The 17164-nt window shown below is 36.5% G+C and overlaps 1 long non-coding RNA gene across 2 annotated transcripts; it reads right to left on the reverse strand.

The window, feature by feature from the left end:
- Nucleotides 1-1018: 1018 nt before the first annotated feature.
- On the reverse strand, nucleotides 1019-16533 carry LOC127831676 (uncharacterized). 2 transcript variants are annotated; one of them, XR_008026452.1, is made up of 3 exons: nucleotides 16475-16533; nucleotides 13510-13571; nucleotides 1019-1307 (listed from the first exon to the last, which is right to left on the reverse strand). It is a non-coding gene; the product is annotated as an uncharacterized LOC127831676 (long non-coding RNA). The 2 variants fall into 2 exon arrangements; XR_008026451.1 differs by lacking the exon at nucleotides 13510-13571 and adding an exon at nucleotides 15640-15701.
- Nucleotides 16534-17164: the final 631 nt, after the last annotated feature.

Genomic DNA, 17164 nt, shown 5'->3' on the forward strand with positions numbered 1-17164 from the left:
ACAGTCAAAGTTTTCTCGATTTTGAAAAATCTTATCCAATTATACGTGGTGATAACATTGACTTATTTAAATACGTGTTACTGGTGACGAACGCTCGTAACAACGCTGCATCAACAGAATCTAATACGGAATCGGCAGAAGCAAAACGCAAAGCGCTGATACGGTAAGGTATCCTTGCATATGTTAAAGCAGTTTTTATGCACAAATGCCAAGCGGGCATGACATGTTTTCGACAAAGCTCGTGATATATATGCAAGTTAGGAACATGGCAGGTCGATTCATGTATAGCATTTATAAAAAAATGATTTAGGAAGTCTTTGTGGATAATTACACAGATTTTATAGCGATTTGCTGTCCATTTTTTCACATGTTTTTGGTATTTTGAAAAAATGCATTGAATGCCTTTACTAACCAAACAATTATGTTTGAAACAAAAAAAAAAGATATTAAAGTTTGCCTTTTAAGAGATCTTCCAGGGACTTTAATGAGCAAAATCAACCCAGAATGTTTAAACACAGGGAAACTGGGTGATAACAGGTTACAATCAACTAAAATGTAGCCGAACAACACATTGAAAAACAGTATTTTGATATTTGCCAAGCTCTTCAATATATGTCATTTTACATACTTTTTGTTTCTATATGTATTAAACTTAATATTTATATAAAATTATGATTATGGGGGTCCCTACATACAAAATGCTTATTTTATTTTTTACTTCAGTTAAAGGTTAAACAATAAATTTAATAGGATTTGCAAACGTAACTATATTGTGACGTAAACACCCTCTTTCGGTTGTAGGGACCCTTGGAACGTCGTTTATTTTATCTCAATTCATTCATGTCACTGAAAATGTTTACATGAGAAAAGAAGAATACCAGCTGTAGTTGTTGTTTTTTATTGTACTTTTGGTTTACTGCTTCGATCCTTTTAGTTGATAAAAATGAGCAATCTCCTACGCAGTGGTCTCCCTTATACTAGATGACCGGGCGAATGCCCAAGGGAAGTAACTGCTTTGAGGTCACAACATACCAAAAGATTTCCTGCACAAATTCAATGTAAAATCAATAACTTTAACAAAAAATAAAGTCAAACTTTTGCGCGTAGACACCCCCATAACCATACCTTTTCTTAAAGAGCATTCCAAGCCGCAATGATTTAAACAATAAAAAACATAGGTCATCCAATATGTAAGAAAGAACTCAATGCGAATCAGCGGTCACTGTTTTATGGCCATCTTTTTACCGGCATCTCTCCAGTTGATGATGGTTTCCCGCCAACTGTCAAAGTCTTATGTAGTCTCCAACCTAAAAGCAAAACAGGGAATTTGTAGTATACAACAATGTTTTCCCTACCACATGAACACAGAAATATTCAAAAATAAAGTCATGGCAAGTGCCCGTACAGAGAATTGTGTCTTCAAATAAATGAAGATTTTGTTTTTAGAGGGTATAGCATTGAACACCAAAAGTATTTAGTGTATTGTAACCTATAAGAGAAATTTATTTTTACTGAAATGTGTTTTTCTTTCATATTATTATCATCCCATCCATATTGCACCAATATATTAAGTTTGGCTGGATTAGCTGTCCATTTGGCCATTCTGTATCATATTTTCACACGCGGGTGTTTTCAGTCCGAAGAAGGCGATATTAGGCCTGTTAAAGCTTAACTGCCCCTTTAAGATTTAAAGCTGTTGTGTTCAATATCTGCAATAAAATACCAAAACAAACCAAAAAGACATGCAAGTGGGGCTGATGTGTGGTGGGGAAAGAATGAATTTGTTAGATATTTTCACTCTAAGCAATTTTGATAATGTCTTTTTTGTGTGTTTTTTTTTAATCATCCCAAAAATGCCAATTTCAAAGCAAAAACAATCCAATTTCATCCAAGACAATAAACTAATTAGTCAAAATGAGAGATCAAAGATACTTTGAAGTGTAGAAATCAATAAGCTTCCAATAACTTGTTATTTCACACCAATAAAAGTGTAAAATCTTGAAAGCGCCTTGTCGATCGGTGCCCATTTATTTACCAGCCGCCAATGAAATATTCTAGCATGTAATGTCATGGGTGCCTTTTAACTGCAGCAGATGGTCAAAATGCATTGCCAGCTCTCATTTAGAGGTTCAAGACAATACAAATTTTCATATTTTGGACACAAAATAAGTACTTTAGGCTATTTTTATGGTGGCAATCTGGTCCAAATGGGAGTTTGTAACCAAGCGAAAGAATACAATGCTCATTTGTTGGGGGGGGGGGGGGGTTAAGCTGGAAGGAAAAGTTAAATTGAACAAAAAACACATATGTAGGCAAGCATTATAAGCTTAGCAATGATGTTCCATGTAGTAACAGGGGTAGAAAGGCAGTTCAGATCAAGGCAGTGTCCTGAAAGGGGTTTCTAGTACTTCTTTTGGGGACACAGCTTCCTGCAGAATTCTCAACACAACAAATAGCAATGTTTCATGTCACCTTTCTATGCAAAGAAAAACGAATAAGGACAATACTGTCATTAAATCACTGAATGAGAGAAGCATGTACCAAATAAAAAACAAAACAAGTTGCTGAAAGTGCCAAATTTCGTCAAAAAGATCCCTCTAAGGTAAATGATGAAGGGGACACTTGCTATAACAATCCTATGTTTAAGTAAGGCGCGACACCCTTTTAAGCCAGAACCATGAATATAAGCATATTGTGAGAAAACAATACCAAAAACAAGCTAATTGTAGGGTTACAAGTAGCAAATCAACTCAGCTGTACTGCATACATGCTCAGGAACAAGGATAAACCTGTGAAGTGCCAACTTCAGCTGCCAACAAAGCACGAGCTTTACATGTCAGGACGCGGAACTATCAATACAAACTCGAGGAGAATTACATGACGGCAAGGGTGTGAGTGACCACAAACCGGATTATGACAGTCTTTCACACCTAAAGCATCATGCATATGCTTATTTGCTTGTGTACATGATAACAAAATGATATTATTACCTGTTTTGCCATCAACAACCCTTATCCAGTGGCCCTTGACTTAGTCGCAGACATTCCTCTTCCTGAAAAAGTCAAAATACCCAATAGAAAAAGATAAAAAAATGAAACAAAAACATGCATTTATGTATTTTAAGTGTACTTTTATGAATAATATAAAGTGATAAAGCTTGCTAAATTCATGATTGTACTAAATATGAAGGCTGGCTCAGTTAAGCATCTGCTGCACTGTCCATACTGTAAAAATGCCTGCCATTCCATGTCGGTGAAATGGGGCTCTGTTTGAATGTTCATGCTTTTCGCAAAAGCTTTAGTTGCGTTACTCGATCACGGAGTCCCTGGCGTTGAATTCTAACTTCATGTAACACATTAACGCGACACGGTCAACCAATATGCGGTTGAATTTAAGTCGGAAAGCAATTTAGCCCTTATTCCACTATATAAAGGTGGGGGGTCAACTTGAAAAACAACTATTCCAGGTCAAATAATCTGAATTCATGCATTTAATGCACTTATTTTCTTCCCTTTTGCTAAGAAATGACCAAAAATCTGCTTTCCCAGTCATATTTTTCACTTGCAGATGATATTTCATTTTTATCATAAGTTAGTTTTTTTATAAGAGAAATTTATTTTGACTGAAATGTGTTTTTCTTTCATATTATTATCTTCCCATCCATATTGCACCAATATATTAAGTTTGGCTAGATTAGCTGTCCATTTGGCCATTCGGTATCATATTTTCACACGCGGGTGTTTTCAGTCCGAACAAGGCGATATTAGGCCTGTTAAAGCTTAACTGCCCCTTTAAGATTCAAAGCTGTTGGGTTCAATATCTGCAATAAAATACCAAAACAAACCAAATAGACATGCAAGTGGGGCTAATGTGTGGTGGGGAAAGAATGAATTTGTTAGATATTTTCACTCTATGCAATTTTGATAATGTCTTTTTTGTGTTTTTTTTTTAATCATCCCAAAAATGCCAATTTCAAAGCAAAAACAATCCAATTTCATTCAAGACAATAACCTAATTAGTCAAAATGAGAGATCAAAGATACTTTGAAGTGTAGAAATCAATAAGCTTCCAATAACTTGTTATTTCACACCAATAAAAGTGTAAAATCTTGAAAGCGCCTTGTCGATCGGTGCCCATTTATTTACCAGCCGCCAATGAAATATTCTAGCATATAATGTCATGGGTGCCTTTTAACTGCAGCAGATGGTCAATAGCATTGCCAGCTCTCATTTAGAGGTTCAAGACAATACAAATTTTCATATTTTGGACACAAAATAAGTACTTTAGGCTATTTTTATGGTGGCAATCTGGTCCAAATGGGAGTTTGTAACCAAGCGAATGAATACAATGCTCATTTGTGGGTGGGGGTGGGGGGGGGGGGGGTTAAGCTGGAAGGAAAAGTTAAATTGAAAAAAATACACATATGTAGGCAAGCATTATAAGCTTAGCAATGATGTTCCATGTAGTAACAGGGGTAGAAAGGCAGTTCAGATCCTGAAAGGGGTTTCTAGTACTTCTTTTGGGGACACAGCTTCCTGCAGAATTCTCAACACAACAAATAGCAATGTTTCATGTCACCTTTCTATGCAAAGAAAAACGAATAAGGACAATACTGTCATTAAATCACTGAATGAGAGAAGCATGTACCAAATAAAAAACAAAACAAGTTGCTGAAAGTGCCAAATTTCGTCAAAAAGATCCCTCTAAGGTAAATGATGAAGGGGACACTTGCTATAACAATCCTATGTTTAAGTAAGGCGCGACACCCTTTTAAGCCAGAACCATGAATATAAGCATATTGTGAGAAAACAATACCAAAAACAAGCTAATTGTAGGGTTACAAGTAGCAAATCAACTCAGCTGTACTGCATACATGCTCAGGAACAAGGATAAACCTGTGAAGTGCCAACTTCAGCTGCCAACAAAGCACGAGCTTTACATGTCAGGACGCGGAACTATCAATACAAACTCGAGGAGAATTACATGACGGCAAGGGTGTGAGTGACCACAAACCGGATTATGACAGTCTTTCACACCTAAAGCATCATGCATATGCTTATTTGCTTGTGTACATGATAACAAAATGATATTATTACCTGTTTTGCCATCAACAACCCTTATCCAGTGGCCCTTGACTTAGTCGCAGACATTCCTCTTCCTGAAAAAGTCAAAATACCCAATAGAAAAAGATAAAAAAATGAAACAAAAACATGCATTTATGTATTTTAAGTGTACTTTTATGAATAATATAAAGTGATAAAGCTTGCTAAATTCATGATTGTACTAAATATGAAGGCTGGCTCAGTTAAGCATCTGCTGCACTGTCCATACTGTAAAAATGCCTGCCATTCCATGTCGGTGAAATGGGGCTCTGTTTGAATGTTCATGCTTTTCGCAAAAGCTTTAGTTGCGTTACTCGATCACGGAGTCCCTGGCGTTGAATTCTAACTTCATGTAACACATTAACGCGACACGGTCAACCAATATGCGGTTGAATTTAAGTCGGAAAGCAATTTAGCCCTTATTCCACTATATAAAGGTGGGGGGGTCAACTTGAAAAACAACTATTCCAGGTCAAATAATCTGAATTCATGCATTTAATGCACTTATTTTCTTCCCTTTTGCTAAGAAATGACCAAAAATCTGCTTTCCCAGTCATATTTTGCACTTGCAGATGATATTTCATTTTTATCATAAGTTAGTTTATAAGAGAAATTTATTTTGACTGAAATGTGTTTTTCTTTCATATTATTATCTTCCCATCCATATTGCACCAATATATTAAGTTTGGCTAGATTAGCTGTCCATTTGGCCATTCGGTATCATATTTTCACACGCGGGTGTTTTCAGTCCGAACAAGGCGATATTAGGCCTGTTAAAGCTTAACTGCCCCTTTAAGATTCAAAGCTGTTGGGTTCAATATCTGCAATAAAATACCAAAACAAACCAAATAGACATGCAAGTGGGGCTAATGTGTGGTGGGGAAAGAATGAATTTGTTAGATATTTTCACTCTATGCAATTTTGATAATGTCTTTTTTGTGTTTTTTTTTTAATCATCCCAAAAATGCCAATTTCAAAGCAAAAACAATCCAATTTCATTCAAGACAATAACCTAATTAGTCAAAATGAGAGATCAAAGATACTTTGAAGTGTAGAAATCAATAAGCTTCCAATAACTTGTTATTTCACACCAATAAAAGTGTAAAATCTTGAAAGCGCCTTGTCGATCGGTGCCCATTTATTTACCAGCCGCCAATGAAATATTCTAGCATATAATGTCATGGGTGCCTTTTAACTGCAGCAGATGGTCAATAGCATTGCCAGCTCTCATTTAGAGGTTCAAGACAATACAAATTTTCATATTTTGGACACAAAATAAGTACTTTAGGCTATTTTTATGGTGGCAATCTGGTCCAAATGGGAGTTTGTAACCAAGCGAATGAATACAATGCTCATTTGTGGGTGGGGGTGGGGGGGGGGGGTTAAGCTGGAAGGAAAAGTTAAATTGAACAAAATACACATATGTAGGCAAGCATTATAAGCTTAGCAATGATGTTCCATGTAGTAACAGGGGTAGAAAGGCAGTTCAGATCCTGAAAGGGGTTTCTAGTACTTCTTTTGGGGACACAGCTTCCTGCAGAATTCTCAACACAACAAATAGCAATGTTTCATGTCACCTTTCTATGCAAAGAAAAACGAATAAGGACAATACTGTCATTAAATCACTGAATGAGAGAAGCATGTACCAAATAAAAAACAAAACAAGTTGCTGAAAGTGCCAAATTTCGTCAAAAAGATCCCTCTAAGGTAAATGATGAAGGGGACACTTGCTATAACAATCCTATGTTTAAGTAAGGCGCGACACCCTTTTAAGCCAGAACCATGAATATAAGCATATTGTGAGAAAACAATACCAAAAACAAGCTAATTGTAGGGTTACAAGTAGCAAATCAACTCAGCTGTACTGCATACATGCTCAGGAACAAGGATAAACCTGTGAAGTGCCAACTTCAGCTGCCAACAAAGCACGAGCTTTACATGTCAGGGACGCGGAACTATCAATACAAACTCGAGGAGAATTACATGACGGCAAGGGTGTGAGTGACCACAAACCGGATTATGACAGTCTTTCACACCTAAAGCATCATGCATATGCTTATTTGCTTGTGTACATGATAACAAAATGATATTATTACCTGTTTTGCCATCAACAACCCTTATCCAGTGGCCCTTGACTTAGTCGCAGACATTCCTCTTCCTGAAAAAGTCAAAATACCCAATAGAAAAAGATAAAAAAATGAAACAAAAACATGCATTTATGTATTTTAAGTGTACTTTTATGAATAATATAAAGTGATAAAGCTTGCTAAATTCATGATTGTACTAAATATGAAGGCTGGCTCAGTTAAGCATCTGCTGCACTGTCCATACTGTAAAAATGCCTGCCATTCCATGTCGGTGAAATGGGGCTCTGTTTGAATGTTCATGCTTTTCGCAAAAGCTTTAGTTGCGTTACTCGATCACGGAGTCCCTGGCGTTGAATTCTAACTTCATGTAACACATTAACGCGACACGGTCAACCAATATGCGGTTGAATTTAAGTCGGAAAGCAATTTAGCCCTTATTCCACTATATAAAGGTGGGGGGTCAACTTGAAAAACAACTATTCCAGGTCAAATAATCTGAATTCATGCATTTAATGCACTTATTTTCTTCCCTTTTGCTAAGAAATGACCAAAAATCTGCTTTCCCAGTCATATTTTGCACTTGCAGATGATATTTCATTTTTATCATAAGTTAGTTTATAAGAGAAATTTATTTTGACTGAAATGTGTTTTTCTTTCATATTATTATCTTCCCATCCATATTGCACCAATATATTAAGTTTGGCTAGATTAGCTGTCCATTTGGCCATTCGGTATCATATTTTCACACGCGGGTGTTTTCAGTCCGAACAAGGCGATATTAGGCCTGTTAAAGCTTAACTGCCCCTTTAAGATTCAAAGCTGTTGGGTTCAATATCTGCAATAAAATACCAAAACAAACCAAATAGACATGCAAGTGGGGCTAATGTGTGGTGGGGAAAGAATGAATTTGTTAGATATTTTCACTCTATGCAATTTTGATAATGTCTTTTTTGTGTTTTTTTTTTTAATCATCCCAAAAATGCCAATTTCAAAGCAAAAACAATCCAATTTCATTCAAGACAATAACCTAATTAGTCAAAATGAGAGATCAAAGATACTTTGAAGTGTAGAAATCAATAAGCTTCCAATAACTTGTTATTTCACACCAATAAAAGTGTAAAATCTTGAAAGCGCCTTGTCGATCGGTGCCCATTTATTTACCAGCCGCCAATGAAATATTCTAGCATATAATGTCATGGGTGCCTTTTAACTGCAGCAGATGGTCAATAGCATTGCCAGCTCTCATTTAGAGGTTCAAGACAATACAAATTTTCATATTTTGGACACAAAATAAGTACTTTAGGCTATTTTTATGGTGGCAATCTGGTCCAAATGGGAGTTTGTAACCAAGCGAATGAATACAATGCTCATTTGTGGGTGGGGGTGGGGGGGGGGGGGGTTAAGCTGGAAGGAAAAGTTAAATTGAACAAAATACACATATGTAGGCAAGCATTATAAGCTTAGCAATGATGTTCCATGTAGTAACAGGGGTAGAAAGGCAGTTCAGATCCTGAAAGGGGTTTCTAGTACTTCTTTTGGGGACACAGCTTCCTGCAGAATTCTCAACACAACAAATAGCAATGTTTCATGTCACCTTTCTATGCAAAGAAAAACGAATAAGGACAATACTGTCATTAAATCACTGAATGAGAGAAGCATGTACCAAATAAAAAACAAAACAAGTTGCTGAAAGTGCCAAATTTCGTCAAAAAGATCCCTCTAAGGTAAATGATGAAGGGGACACTTGCTATAACAATCCTATGTTTAAGTAAGGCGCGACACCCTTTTAAGCCAGAACCATGAATATAAGCATATTGTGAGAAAACAATACCAAAAACAAGCTAATTGTAGGGTTACAAGTAGCAAATCAACTCAGCTGTACTGCATACATGCTCAGGAACAAGGATAAACCTGTGAAGTGCCAACTTCAGCTGCCAACAAAGCACGAGCTTTACATGTCAGGGCGCGGAACTATCAATACAAACTCGAGGAGAATTACATGACGGCAAGGGTGTGAGTGACCACAAACCGGATTATGACAGTCTTTCACACCTAAAGCATCATGCATATGCTTATTTGCTTGTGTACATGATAACAAAATGATATTATTACCTGTTTTGCCATCAACAACCCTTATCCAGTGGCCCTTGACTTAGTCGCAGACATTCCTCTTCCTGAAAAAGTCAAAATACCCAATAGAAAAAGATAAAAAAATGAAACAAAAACATGCATTTATGTATTTTAAGTGTACTTTTATGAATAATATAAAGTGATAAAGCTTGCTAAATTCATGATTGTACTAAATATGAAGGCTGGCTCAGTTAAGCATCTGCTGCACTGTCCATACTGTAAAAATGCCTGCCATTCCATGTCGGTGAAATGGGGCTCTGTTTGAATGTTCATGCTTTTCGCAAAAGCTTTAGTTGCGTTACTCGATCACGGAGTCCCTGGCGTTGAATTCTAACTTCATGTAACACATTAACGCGACACGGTCAACCAATATGCGGTTGAATTTAAGTCGGAAAGCAATTTAGCCCTTATTCCACTATATAAAGGTGGGGGGTCAACTTGAAAAACAACTATTCCAGGTCAAATAATCTGAATTCATGCATTTAATGCACTTATTTTCTTCCCTTTTGCTAAGAAATGACCAAAAATCTGCTTTCCCAGTCATATTTTGCACTTGCAGATGATATTTCATTTTTATCATAAGTTAGTTTATAAGAGAAATTTATTTTGACTGAAATGTGTTTTTCTTTCATATTATTATCTTCCCATCCATATTGCACCAATATATTAAGTTTGGCTAGATTAGCTGTCCATTTGGCCATTCGGTATCATATTTTCACACGCGGGTGTTTTCAGTCCGAACAAGGCGATATTAGGCCTGTTAAAGCTTAACTGCCCCTTTAAGATTCAAAGCTGTTGGGTTCAATATCTGCAATAAAATACCAAAACAAACCAAATAGACATGCAAGTGGGGCTAATGTGTGGTGGGGAAAGAATGAATTTGTTAGATATTTTCACTCTATGCAATTTTGATAATGTCTTTTTTGTGTTTTTTTTTTTAATCATCCCAAAAATGCCAATTTCAAAGCAAAAACAATCCAATTTCATTCAAGACAATAACCTAATTAGTCAAAATGAGAGATCAAAGATACTTTGAAGTGTAGAAATCAATAAGCTTCCAATAACTTGTTATTTCACACCAATAAAAGTGTAAAATCTTGAAAGCGCCTTGTCGATCGGTGCCCATTTATTTACCAGCCGCCAATGAAATATTCTAGCATATAATGTCATGGGTGCCTTTTAACTGCAGCAGATGGTCAATAGCATTGCCAGCTCTCATTTAGAGGTTCAAGACAATACAAATTTTCATATTTTGGACACAAAATAAGTACTTTAGGCTATTTTTATGGTGGCAATCTGGTCCAAATGGGAGTTTGTAACCAAGCGAATGAATACAATGCTCATTTGTGGGTGGGGGTGGGGGGGGGGGGGTTAAGCTGGAAGGAAAAGTTAAATTGAACAAAATACACATATGTAGGCAAGCATTATAAGCTTAGCAATGATGTTCCATGTAGTAACAGGGGTAGAAAGGCAGTTCAGATCCTGAAAGGGGTTTCTAGTACTTCTTTTGGGGACACAGCTTCCTGCAGAATTCTCAACACAACAAATAGCAATGTTTCATGTCACCTTTCTATGCAAAGAAAAACGAATAAGGACAATACTGTCATTAAATCACTGAATGAGAGAAGCATGTACCAAATAAAAAACAAAACAAGTTGCTGAAAGTGCCAAATTTCGTCAAAAAGATCCCTCTAAGGTAAATGATGAAGGGGACACTTGCTATAACAATCCTATGTTTAAGTAAGGCGCGACACCCTTTTAAGCCAGAACCATGAATATAAGCATATTGTGAGAAAACAATACCAAAAACAAGCTAATTGTAGGGTTACAAGTAGCAAATCAACTCAGCTGTACTGCATACATGCTCAGGAACAAGGATAAACCTGTGAAGTGCCAACTTCAGCTGCCAACAAAGCACGAGCTTTACATGTCAGGACGCGGAACTATCAATACAAACTCGAGGAGAATTACATGACGGCAAGGGTGTGAGTGACCACAAACCGGATTATGACAGTCTTTCACACCTAAAGCATCATGCATATGCTTATTTGCTTGTGTACATGATAACAAAATGATATTATTACCTGTTTTGCCATCAACAACCCTTATCCAGTGGCCCTTGACTTAGTCGCAGACATTCCTCTTCCTGAAAAAGTCAAAATACCCAATAGAAAAAGATAAAAAAATGAAACAAAAACATGCATTTATGTATTTTAAGTGTACTTTTATGAATAATATAAAGTGATAAAGCTTGCTAAATTCATGATTGTACTAAATATGAAGGCTGGCTCAGTTAAGCATCTGCTGCACTGTCCATACTGTAAAAATGCCTGCCATTCCATGTCGGTGAAATGGGGCTCTGTTTGAATGTTCATGCTTTTCGCAAAAGCTTTAGTTGCGTTACTCGATCACGGAGTCCCTGGCGTTGAATTCTAACTTCATGTAACACATTAACGCGACACGGTCAACCAATATGCGGTTGAATTTAAGTCGGAAAGCAATTTAGCCCTTATTCCACTATATAAAGGTGGGGGGGTCAACTTGAAAAACAACTATTCCAGGTCAAATAATCTGAATTCATGCATTTAATGCACTTATTTTCTTCCCTTTTGCTAAGAAATGACCAAAAATCTGCTTTCCCAGTCATATTTTGCACTTGCAGATGATATTTCATTTTTATCATAAGTTAGTTTATAAGAGAAATTTATTTTGACTGAAATGTGTTTTTCTTTCATATTATTATCTTCCCATCCATATTGCACCAATATATTAAGTTTGGCTAGATTAGCTGTCCATTTGGCCATTCGGTATCATATTTTCACACGCGGGTGTTTTCAGTCCGAACAAGGCGATATTAGGCCTGTTAAAGCTTAACTGCCCCTTTAAGATTCAAAGCTGTTGGGTTCAATATCTGCAATAAAATACCAAAACAAACCAAATAGACATGCAAGTGGGGCTAATGTGTGGTGGGGAAAGAATGAATTTGTTAGATATTTTCACTCTATGCAATTTTGATAATGTCTTTTTTGTGTGTTTTTTTTTAATCATCCCAAAAATGCCAATTTCAAAGCAAAAACAATCCAATTTCATTCAAGACAATAACCTAATTAGTCAAAATGAGAGATCAAAGATACTTTGAAGTGTAGAAATCAATAAGCTTCCAATAACTTGTTATTTCACACCAATAAAAGTGTAAAATCTTGAAAGCGCCTTGTCGATCGGTGCCCATTTATTTACCAGCCGCCAATGAAATATTCTAGCATATAATGTCATGGGTGCCTTTTAACTGCAGCAGATGGTCAATATGCATTGCCATGAGCTCTCATTTAGAGGTTCAAGACAATACAAATTTTCATATTTTGGACACAAAATAAGTACTTTAGGCTATTTTTATGGTGGCAATCTGGTCCAAATGGGAGTTTGTAACCAAGCGAATGAATACAATGCTCATTTGTGGGTGGGGGTGGGGGGGGGGGTTAAGCTGGAAGGAAAAGTTAAATTGAACAAAATACACATATGTAGGCAAGCATTATAAGCTTAGCAATGATGTTCCATGTAGTAACAGGGGTAGAAAGGCAGTTCAGATCCTGAAAGGGGTTTCTAGTACTTCTTTTGGGGACACAGCTTCCTGCAGAATTCTCAACACAACAAATAGCAATGTTTCATGTCACCTTTCTATGCAAAGAAAAACGAATAAGGACAATACTGTCATTAAATCACTGAATGAGAGAAGCATGTACCAAATAAAAAACAAAACAAGTTGCTGAAAGTGCCAAATTTCGTCAAAAAGATCCCTCTAAGGTAAATGATGAAGGGGACACTTGCTATAACAATCCTATGTTTAAGTAAAGCGCGACACCCTTTTAAGCCGGAACCATGAATATAAGCATATTGTGAGAAAACAATACCAAAAACAAGCTAATTGTAGGGTTACAAGTAGCAAATCAACTCAGCTGTACTGCATACATGCTCAGGAACAAGGATAAACCTGTTAAGTGCCAACTTCAACTGCCAACAAAGCACGAGCTTTACATGTCAGGACGCGGAACTATCAATACAAACTGCGAGGAGAATTACATGACGGCAAGGGTGTGAGTGACCACAAACCTGATTATGACAGTCTTTCACACCTAAGGCATCATACATATGCTTATTTTCTTGTGTACATGATAACAAAATGATATTATTACCTGTTTTGCCATCAACAACCCTTATCCAGTGGCCCTTGACTTAGTCGCAGACATTCCTCTACCTGAAAAAGTCAAAATACCCAAAAGAAAAAGAAAAAAAATGAAACAAAAACATGCATTTATGTATTTTAAGTGTACTTTTATGAATAATATGAAGTGATAAAGCTTGCTAAATTCATGATTGTACTAAATATGAAGGCTGGCTCAGATAAGCATCTGCTGCACTGTCTATACTGTAAAAATGCCTGCCATTCCATGTCGGTGAAATGGGGCTCTGTTTGAATGTTCATGCTTTTCGCAAAAGCTTTAGTTGCGTTAATCGATCACGGAGTCCCTGGCGTTGAATTCTAACTTCATGTAACACATTAACGCGACACGGTCAACCAATATGCGGTTGAATTTAAGTCGGAAAGCAATTTAGCCCTTATTCCACTATATAAGGGTGGGGGGTCAACTTGAAAAACAACTATTCCAGGTCAAATAATCTGAATTCATGCATTTAATGCACTTATTTTCTTCTCTTTTGCTAAGAAATGACCAAAAATCTGCTTTCCCAGTCATATTTTGCACTTGCAGATGATATTTCAATTTTATCATAAGTTTGTTTATAAGAGAAATTTATTTTGACTGAAATGTGTTTTTCTTTCATATTATTATCTTCCCATCCATATTGCACCAATATATTAAGTTTGGCTGGATTAGCTGTCCATTTGGCCATTCTGTATCATATTTTCACACGCGAGTGTTTTCAGTCCGAAGAAGGCGATATTAGGCCTGTTAAAGCTTAACTGCCCCTTTAAGATTTAAAGCTGTTGTGTTCAATATCTGCAATAAAATACCAAAACAAACCAAATAGACATGCAAGTGGGGCTAATGTGTGGTGGGGAAAGAATGAATTTGTTAGATATTTTCACTCTAAGCAATTTTGATAATGTCTTTTTTGTGTGTTTTTTTAATCATCCCAAAAATGCCAATTTCAAAGCAAAAACAATCCAATTTCATTCAAGACAATAAACTAATTAGTCAAAATGAGAGATCAAAGATACTTTGAAGTGTAGAAATCAATAAGCTTCCAATAACTTGTTATTTCACACCAATAAAAGTGTAAAATCTTGAAAGCGCCTTGTCGATCGGTGCCCATTTATTTACCAGCCGCCAATGAAATATTCTAGCATATAATGTCATGGGTGCCTTTTAACTGCAGCAGATGGTCAATATGCATTGCCATGGAGCTCTCATTTTGAGGTTCAAGACAATACAAATTTTCATATTTTGGACACAAAATAAGTACTTTAGGCTATTTTTATGGTGGCAATCTGGTCCAAATGGGTGTTTGTAACCAAGCGAAAGAATACAATGCTCATTTGTGTGTGTGTGGGGGGGGGGGGGGGTGGGGGGTGGGGGGTTTAAGCTGGAAGGAAAAGTTAAATTGAACAAAATACACATATGTAGGCAAGCATTATAAGCTTAGCAATGATGTTCCATGTAGTAACAGGGGTAGAAAGGCAGTTCAGATCAAAGCAGTGTCCTGAAAGGGGTTTCAAGTACTTCTTTTGGGGACACAGCTTCCTGCAGAATTCTCAACACAACAAATATCAATGATTCATGTCACCTTTCTATGCAAAGAAAAACAAATAAGGACAATACTGTCATTAAATCACTGAATGAGAGAAGCATGTACCAAATAAAAAACAAAACAAGTTGCTGAAAGTGCCAAATTTTGTCAAAAAGATCCCTCTAAGGTAAATGATGAAGGGGACACTTGCTATAACAATCCTATGTTTAAGTAAAGCGCGACACCCTTTTAAGCCGGAACCATGAATATAAGCATATTGTGAGAAAACAATACCAAAACAAGCTAATTGTAGGGTTACAAGTAGCAAATCAACTCAGCTGTACTGCATACATGCTCAGGAACAAGGATAAACCTGTTAAGTGCCAACTTCAACTGCCAACAAAGCACGAGCTTTACATGTCAGGACGCGGAACTATCAATACAAACTGCGAGGAGAATTACATGACGGCAAGGGTGTGAGTGACCACAAACCTGATTATGACAGTCTTTCACACCTAAGGCATCATACATATGCTTATTTTCTTGTGTACATGATAACAAAATGATATTATTACCTGTTTTGCCATCAACAACCCTTATCCAGTGGCCCTTGACTTAGTCGCAGACATTCCTCTACCTGAAAAAGTCAAAATACCCAAAGAAAAAGAAAAAAAAATGAAACAAAAACATGCATTTATGTATTTTAAGTGTACTTTTATGAATAATATGAAGTGATAAAGCTTGCTAAATTCATGATTGTACTAAATATGAAGGCTGGCTCAGATAAGCATCTGCTGCACTGTCTATACTGTAAAAATGCCTGCCATTCCATGTCGGTGAAATGGGGCTCTGTTTGAATGTTCATGCTTTTCGCAAAAGCTTTAGTTGCGTTAATCGATCACGGAGTCCCTGGCGTTGAATTCTAACTTCATGTAACACATTAACGCGACACGGTCAACCAATATGCGGTTGAATTTAAGTCGGAAAGCAATTTAGCCCTTATTCCACTATATAAGGGTGGGGGGGTCAACTTGAAAAACAACTATTCCAGGTCAAATAATCTGAATTCATGCATTTAATGCACTTATTTTCTTCTCTTTTGCTAAGAAATGACCAAAAATCTGCTTTCCCAGTCATATTTTGCACTTGCAGATGATATTTCATTTTTATCATAAGTTTGTTTAGGTCACAACATACCAAAACATTTCCTGCACAAATTCAATGTAAAAGCAATAACTTTAACAAAAAATAAAGTCAAACTTTTGCGCGTAGACACCCCCATAACCATACCTTTTCTTAAAGAGCATTCCAAGCCGCAATGATTTAAACAATAAAAAACATAGGTCATCCAATATGTAAGAAAGAACTCAATGCGAATCAGCGGTCACTGTTTTATGGCCATCTTTTTACCGGCATCTCTCCAGTTGATGATGGTTTCCCGCCAACTGTCAAAGTCTTATGTAGTCTCCAACCTAAAAGCAATACAGGGAATTTGTAGTATACAACAATGTTTTACCTACCACATGAACACAGAAATATTCAAAAATAAAGTCATGGCAAGTGCCCGTACAGAGAATTGTGTCTTCAAATAAATGAAGATTTTGTTTTTAGAGGGTATAGCATTGAACACCAAAAGTATTTAGTGTATTGTAACCTTGATGGCCTCCCCAGCACGAGCCTCCATCTTCTTAAGATTTCTATTTGCAATAAGCGTTATGTTTAGAGTGGTAAGAACGTTATTTACCTTCACCGGCCTGCCCAAACTGACTTTCATTGCTGAAAAGAGAATTGAAAATGATAAGAACATGAAAACGAAATAAGGCCGTAGTTACTTAATAATGACGTCACAATGTATTTTCATAGAATCCATTCGTATCATCATTGGCGTCGCTCTGGTGAGCGGCGACTAGTATGTAATACATTTTTGTTTCGCTTATGGGAGGAGAAGTTATTTTACGGATCAATGTATATATTTTTGTTTTAAGAATATCTTGCATAGTGGTGATTTTTTGTGTTAATTAGTGTAAATAAGTACTACATTTGTGCCTATTACATCTATTACAACATTTATTGCCAATAATGCAAAGCTAATTGTTTTAA

The sequence above is a fragment of the Dreissena polymorpha genome, chromosome 5 (assembly GCF_020536995.1).
Source record: "Dreissena polymorpha isolate Duluth1 chromosome 5, UMN_Dpol_1.0, whole genome shotgun sequence".
Classification (NCBI taxonomy): domain Eukaryota; kingdom Metazoa; phylum Mollusca; class Bivalvia; order Myida; family Dreissenidae; genus Dreissena; species Dreissena polymorpha.